At 42.5% G+C, this 7,763-nt stretch overlaps 1 long non-coding RNA gene across 1 annotated transcript; it reads left to right on the forward strand.

Annotated features, from left to right (window-relative positions):
- The first annotated feature begins 295 nt into the window (after positions 1 to 295).
- On the forward strand, positions 296 to 6,797 carry LOC143990169 (uncharacterized). Its single transcript, XR_013277192.1, has 4 exons — positions 296 to 415; positions 5,970 to 6,090; positions 6,188 to 6,307; positions 6,586 to 6,797. It is a non-coding gene; the product is annotated as an uncharacterized LOC143990169 (long non-coding RNA).
- The last annotated feature ends 966 nt before the right edge of the window (positions 6,798 to 7,763 follow it).

Below are 7,763 nucleotides of genomic sequence, written 5' to 3' on the forward strand. Positions count from 1 at the left end.
TCGTAAAAAATGGCCTGGTCATAGTTACATTGTAGGTGAGGTTGAAATAAGACACAAGTCCAACCTATGAAAGGGGGTGAAACTTTCCGGGGGCTTAAAAGTGGTTAAAGAAGTCGCCTTCAAAGTCGCAGCAGTGTGAACCAGGGGCTTAAGGAAACAAATGAATGCAGCTTTGTAATCAATAAATTGTATGTGTAGGACACATTTTTTTTTATTAGTTTTCAATCGAATGAGGAAGGATTAAGTTTGAATTAAGAATAAGCTTGTCAATGTGCTGCTCCTCCTGTTGTATCCAGGGAGGAGACGTGTGTGTGAAAGTGAAACTGTTGCAGAGAAAGGGGCCTTTTCTTGCTAGACAAGGCAGAACTGTGTAAATCTCAGGACTGCATGGATAGAAATACAAATCATTTGGCAGGTAAAAAAGCTCTCATACAGTATATGTATTTCATTTGTCTGTTTAGGTGCTTGCTTAGTTATTATGTTGCTCTTTCAATAAATAGCCTTAGGGACTCAGAACTCTTCATTTATAATATTACAATCATACTTATGGTTGACGGACTGGTTCTACAACTTTTGTAGTAGTTAGAAGAAAATATGCTTAGAAAAATGTGCTGCAGTAATACCTTCTAGAAAAATGCAAAATGCGATTACCAGAACATTTGTGGCAAAGGTGGTTCTAATCATTTTGCTTCCTGAAACAGCAAATAACCTGAAGCACGCTCTTTACTTTTAGCTGACTTTGGAGAGAGTAAAAGCAAATAGCTCCAGGAAGCATTTGTTTGTTAGAAGAAATGATGGAAAATGCAGTGATTAAACTATGTGCAAAGTGGCATAACCCACAATTTACTTACAATCTTTACCATTTTGTACACTTGTGGACAATTAATAAATCTGACTTGTTGCTATGGGTTATTGTTGGAAAGGAGTGCCATTTAGAAAGAGAATGCCTCCAGGTCCTTAAATTGGACCTTGCAGTAAAATGCAAGGTCTGCTTCAATTGCCCAGGCCTCTTCCCCTTTACAAATCACCTACTGTTAGTAGGTGTAAAATGTAGCGATAGCCCCGAAGGAGGTGCTTAAGTTTGTTCAGTCCGTTACTCTGTCTCTCAACCCTAATAACAACCTCACCCCCCTCTGGCACACCTGGCAATAGCGTATGTGCAATGACCAATAAGAAACACACGTTATGATAAAACACACTAATTGTCTTTACTGCAATATTTCTGTGAAAGAATAACAGACAGTAACAGCAGGGCTCAAGTCCTGCGGGGACGCATGGGAACGGAGTTCCTGTACTTTTTCCACAACAGGAACTCAGTTCCCGTTAGCAGCCATGTCCTGCAAGACTTTGAAGTATGCGAGGTGTGTGGCAGGTGCTACAGCAGCAGGTGCTGACACAGCTCGCAATAGTAAGTGCCGCACACCTGACCATTCAGGCATTGCCAGTAGGGGGCCCCATGACAGCTTCTGCTTTGATCTACCTGTCAATCACAGCTAGCTGACGAGTAAATCAGGTCTAGCTGACGGGTAGATCAGGTCTAGCTGACGGGTAGATCAGGTCTAGCTGACGGGTAGATCAGGTCTAGCTGACGGGTAGATCAGGTCTAGCTGACGGGTAGATCAGGTCTAGGTGACGGGTAGATCAGGTCTAGGTGACGGGTAGATCAGGTTTAGCTGACGGGTAGATCAGGTCTAGGTCTAGCTGACGGGTAGATCAGGTCTAGGTCTAGCTGACGGGTAGATCAGGTCTAGGTCTAGCTGACGGGTAGATCAGGTCTAGGTCTAGCTGACGTGTAGATCAGGTCTAGGTCTAGCTGACGGGTAGATCAGGTCTAGGTCTAGGTGACGGGTAGATCAGGTCTAGGTCTAGGTGACGGGTAGATCAGGTCTAGCTGATGGGTAGGTCAGGTCTAGCTGACGTGTAGATAAGCTATTCTGCTCACGGGACATGCAGGGAGAGAGGTAAGCTGAGGGAGGAACATCACTTTGGGGTGGTAAGCTGAGCACAATACCTGGCAAAGTTTAATGCCAGGAGGGAAGTTTATGTGGAAATATGTGAAGGGTTGGAATAGCAGCGAGTGTGTGTTGGAGCTCCTGCAGAGTTTGCAGCCCCCCCAAGCTAACATACATCTCCTAAGCAGGAACACATCACTATCTCCCCAAGCATTCTCCCCAGATAATGTGCAGTTCATTCATGACCTTTCCGTTTAACCCTGTGTTATCCAAACTCTGTTCAATGAAAAGTGTAAACTCACCACATAAACACACTATATACAAAATAACATTCCCCAATAAAGATCAGAACATGATGTTCACATTTGCATGGAAGCACAATTGAATGAATGCTGATTATTCAGAGAATTACCGTATTTATGTTTATTGAGGATTGTTTTTTTTAAGTTAAGCTTCATACACACAATACGAAAATTGGATGAAAAATACCACTTTTGAAGTGTTCGTGCATATGAGCGTATCATTTTTTAAAATTTTTTGGTGGGGGAGTGGATCTTGGGTGGGAGTTTCCACACTTTTTTCCCCATGACTTGACCCCTGAGTAACAGTATATTTTGAAGTAATCAACTAGAGTGCAATAACTTAGATTTAAGAGAAATATAGCTCTCAATCCTATGTTCGAGCTTCTTTCAGGGGATTCCAAACCTGAGAATGTCCCCGAGAGCAGAGGCGAATAAAGCACAATATGACACTTTAAATTGGATTGGTTACTTCTACTCAGATTGGCTCTATGAGTTCAGACAGGAGGAGAGCAGAGAAATTACTCTGATAGGTGTCAGGCCTCTCTCTTCTGTCCCCTGACACCACAGGCCCAACTTTAAACACTCTATTCAAGTCAACAGGTAATGGCTTAAAGTGGAGTTCAGCCAAATGCATTTTTCTTTTTAAAGTCAGCAGCTACAAATACTGCAGCTGCTGACATTTAAAATATGAACACTTACCTGTCCAGGGCACCCGCGATGTCAGCACCCGACGCTGATCTGTCCCTTGGCTCTCAGGTGGAGGCACCGCCATCTTCGGTAAGGAAATCAGTAAGTGAAGCCTTGCGGCTTCACAACCTGGTTCCCTGCTGCGCATGCGCGAGTTGCTCTGCGCAATTCCACTGGTCCCTGCTGTCTTCTAGGACCTGTGTGTCTCCCAGAAGACAGCAGGGGGGATGGAGAAGGAGCCGAATATAGCATAGATATCCACTGATACTGCTGCTATCTATGCCCTGAAGTGGGAGCAAATACCTGGATTATACAGGTATCTGCTCCCCCTCCCCCCTAAAAGGTGCCAAATGTGACACCGGAGGGGGGAGGAGTCCAAAAAGCGGAAGTTCCATTTTTGGGTGAAACACTTTAATTTTTTAGATAAACTGTCCCATACACCCAATGCATATACAGAGCCCTGAATATATGTGTGTGGATCTGTATGGCACTAGTAGCTTCAGTCCTTTTGAAGAAAAGATAAGATTTGGTGTCTTCAGCTAGCCACTTTCATTGGTGCCCTTAAACTCCTCTATAGCGGGCCCAAACAACACAACTGGCCCAGCTTATCAAGCGAAACAGGCAGGATCTTCCTCAGCAACGTGAGAGGACAATGATGTCTGTATACAGTGTCCCAGAAATGGATAGCCTTATCCCTTATCCCTGTGGCACTACAAGTGTCAGCAAGATGACTGCCTGTATACAGTGTTCATACTCCTTCTATGGTGCAGTGTCTCTGTTCCCTGCAGATGAGCAAAATGCCTTCTCACCAAATCCTGTGGTCAAGGCCCAAACGACAGGCTCTCTTGGCAACCTGACTAGTCACCTCACACTGGAATTCTTCACCATCGGTACAGGTGCATCTGGATTATGCACCTGGGACCCCCCTCTCTCAGGAAGGACATCCCCACTGGCGATGGAGGCCTGAATCTTGTGGGGAGATCATCTGACAGACAGCATCTCTCCATCGGGTCTGATCTCTTTCACTGCCTCACGGTCACTGACTGAAATCTCTGTGAGGGCTTACCTAGGTTGGAGTCCATGGTGCAGAGATGTACGCTCACCCTTGCAAATACACACAGCCCACAGTAACAAAGAGATAAGCTACCTGGGATGTGAATCTGTGCACGGGGACTTGACAGGAATAGCCAAGGGATCATCGAAGTAAAGCCATTGTCCAGGATTCCAGAAGTCAGCATAAACTAAATACAAGCCAGGGTCAGAAGCTGGGGTCAGTCTTGGAATACAGGTACCTTTGGTGACAAGAGACAATGAACTGACAAAGCCCTCAGAGTGAGGCAGTGTTTTATACCCAGCTGATTAGGTAACCTGCCACAACTGATCCAAGAGTCACAGGTACAAACAGAATTGCCCACAGTACTTTATGCAAAACTAGGCATGGCTGGAAAGCAGGCAGAATAGAACTGAGGTGTGGCTCAGAGGTAAAGAAACAGGAGCAAGAACAAACAGTCATTAGTTCAATACCACCCAGAACCACTTGGGGCGCAACCACGCCTGGCCGCCTAAAACACACGGTAGGGACCGTGACAATCTCCTCATATAAGCAAGATCTTGTTTCCTGCCTCCTAGAGCATGCTGGCTATTGTATTTCTGTCCCCATAGAAAGCTATGGGGTCGTTTTAGATAGGGACATGACATTAAAACTCAGTGAGTCAGTGAAACTCTCCCTCTTTCAGGCTGGAAAGCCTGTGTGCATTGCGGTGGCTTTCCTGGCGAGGTTGTGGGTTATAGAGTGAGACACCTGCTACACACTCATAAAAAGTTAGATTCATACTTGCCTTAACTCTGTCTTCCACATCACTAGGTGTACTGTCACTGTCCTTCCAGGAAATTTCCTGGGGAATGCATAGCAAGCAACATCTTGTGTAGCCCAGTCTGCAGCACTTATAGAAAAAAGATTCTGTGTCTGGCAGCAGGGGAGACTTACAGTATACACAGGCTCAGCCACAAGAGGAGACTCTTAGAGCCATTTGCTGCCAATGTTGAGCCTGCTCTCTACCCAGTAGGAAGACATACAGGATGTGGGCTGCTAAGATTGTGGGAAATGTAGTGCTGACAGACTGAGCTAGCTTAGTGAGCTGGAAGGAGGAAACTGCAGATCCCACAAGGTACTGGAGCAAAGAGGAGAGGTGGTTCCCTGCTGGTTTTCCTACTCACCGATACACCTGATAGGCACAGTGACAGATATCTTGGGACATTGGAGAGAGCAACGGATGTTGGTGGTGCCTGTGCTGCCTGACCAAGGGGAAGGATGCTACGGACATTGAGCAGCTGCACTTCACATAGTGAACAGATAATCACCTGCTGACCCCAGAAGTAAGAGGCCAAAATAACATTACAGATTACTAACCAAAAAAGGACAGTGTTGTCTCCAAGTAACAAACAAACAGTCAGTGTCTGTATCAATTCTAACCTAAAGGGACATTAACCTGAGTGCTCCAACATAAGTTAGGCCCCAACAAGCTAGCCAGTGAAGAAGTGGTAATTATATTATAGACTGCTGGACTGTTGTAGTGGTGTAATACTTCCTAGTTAAGATTGCCCCTAGTATAGGGTTTAATCGTTGCCGCTTTCTACACCAATTGAGTGTCTTTTTTACAGTATATTTGTGTCTACTGTTCACAGCAAGTGGTTCCTTCCAGAGTAAGTACTTCACTTGTGAAAAGACAGCCCACTCCATTGCAAAAGAGTCTTCTCACAAAATTTCAGAATACCTTTCAGTATTGTCCAGGATCTATGTGAAGTGACTGCCTGAGACGGTGAAGGACCTCCCGTTACTCTGGGTGCAATAACGGTTTAGCGCTGCATCGCTCTTGACATTCCTATACCAAGGTACACTCTAGTCTGTCTAGGTTTATCCAGAGGGACTATGTACTGACTTAGAAGTTTTAACTAATCTTGATTTTCATCTGATCTGGTCTTGCTGACCAATATTATCCCTCTTTGTTTTTGCCATTGACTTATACAGGCGATTTGGATACTCAGAGGATTCTGTTTAAAGTTAGTCTGACAATACCCAGACATTTAAAGGTATATCGCCCTAGCTAGCCTGCATTGATTCTACATATCCTACCGCTGTCACCTTTCAGGTATGTTTTTGTATTAGCAGTATCTGACTAATCAGATATTGGCTTTACATTTCAATTAATATTCTTTGCTCACTACCATCATTTCATGCCTCTGCAGATTGCTTGGGACTGCCGATGTTCTTCTGTGACTTTTTCTTAGTTGTTCCCCCCATCTTTTCAGGTGTGATCAAAGTTAATTTGTAGAATTTTACATAAGCTTGGAGCTATGACCCACATGGTAAGAAGGCCATTGTTGCATTTTTATTTTCTTTATAAATCTTTACTAGTATGTACAATATACTGACTGATAGTTTGTGAGTTTGAACAATTGTTCATATCTATGCCTTATGCTCAAATACTTCTCTTTTTTTGTTTTTTATAACTTGTTACAAATAGTTTTTTTGTTAGTCTAAAGTTTGATTTACATCAATAGACATTGAATATAAACATACTTTGCCTGGAAAAAATTATTTTGAATATATTGGCAATTTACTTATTTTTCAACTTATTTTCCAGTTTTTAACGTTAGCTGCAACATCCTGAGGAAGCTCAAGGGAGCGAAACATGTTGAAAATTGCAGCATCTTTATGTATAGATTGGTAACATGTATGGTCATCTGTGATTTTGTACCCGCTATGTACATCAGTATCTGACACTTGTATTCATATTTTCTCTATCAATGTTTTTAACATTTGTTTGTATTTCAAAATAAAATTCTGTGTATTTTACTTTGGGCATGCGACTGTTTTGCCTCTACTAGGGTACCGTTTAAAAGTCCCGGGGGTTGGTTACCCTCCAGCCCCTCTAGTTTCCCCTTCTTTTTCTTTAAATATCCATATTTTGGGATGTGGTACCCCCCTCTAATGATCACTTCATCTATTTAACCTTTTTTGCTATAGTGTGATGGCATTCTTGCCCAGGTCCTGCGGACAAAAGATGAGGGTCATTATTCCTTTTTTTTTTCTTTACTGGTACATTTTACACCTATTATTAGTAGATGTTATTGAATAAAGAGGGTGGTGCTGCGCTGTTCTATAAAATATATAAAGGGATGATACTAAGTATAAGCAGTATAATGCTGTAATTCTCATAAGACACCAATAATTATAGATATAAAGAGGCACGACAAAAAGAGAAAAGATTTGAGTTCAGATATATTGCAATCCTAAACAGCCAGCTTCAGTCATTTTTACCTTACTATTTAAAGTGCTACGTGACAACAACATATAATATTGTGCAACCAGTGCAAGAAATTGCAGAAAAATTTCAAATGTGCAAATATTGCTAATGTAAACAATAGAACAAAACTTGTGCAAACATCCATATTAAAGTGCAAAGTGAACAAGTGATGAATAATTAAATACAATAGTATATATAATATACTCAAGAAGTGTAAATTGGTATCATGCAGAGGCACAGGTAGCACCGTACTGTGCACCTGACCTCTGAAAAATCAGCTTAAACACCACAATAGCAGCCAATTAATAAATAGATGCCTTACAGAATAGATAAGTCCAAATGCATAAGATAGATGATAATATATTTATAAAAAAGGGATATAATTCCTCTATGTAGATCAGCATATGAATATATAAGTGTTCAATCCATGCATATAGTGCAGATTCTTCTTAAGTGTGTGACCTGGCTTGCTCTGTGTATGACCTGGCTTGCTCCTGGACTCTGATCTAATCTCC

This window comes from Lithobates pipiens, unplaced genomic scaffold, assembly GCF_037356315.1.
Source record: "Lithobates pipiens isolate NorthernLeopardFrog02 unplaced genomic scaffold, aLitPip1_a1.2 Scaffold_18, whole genome shotgun sequence".
NCBI lineage: Eukaryota > Metazoa > Chordata > Amphibia > Anura > Ranidae > Lithobates > Lithobates pipiens.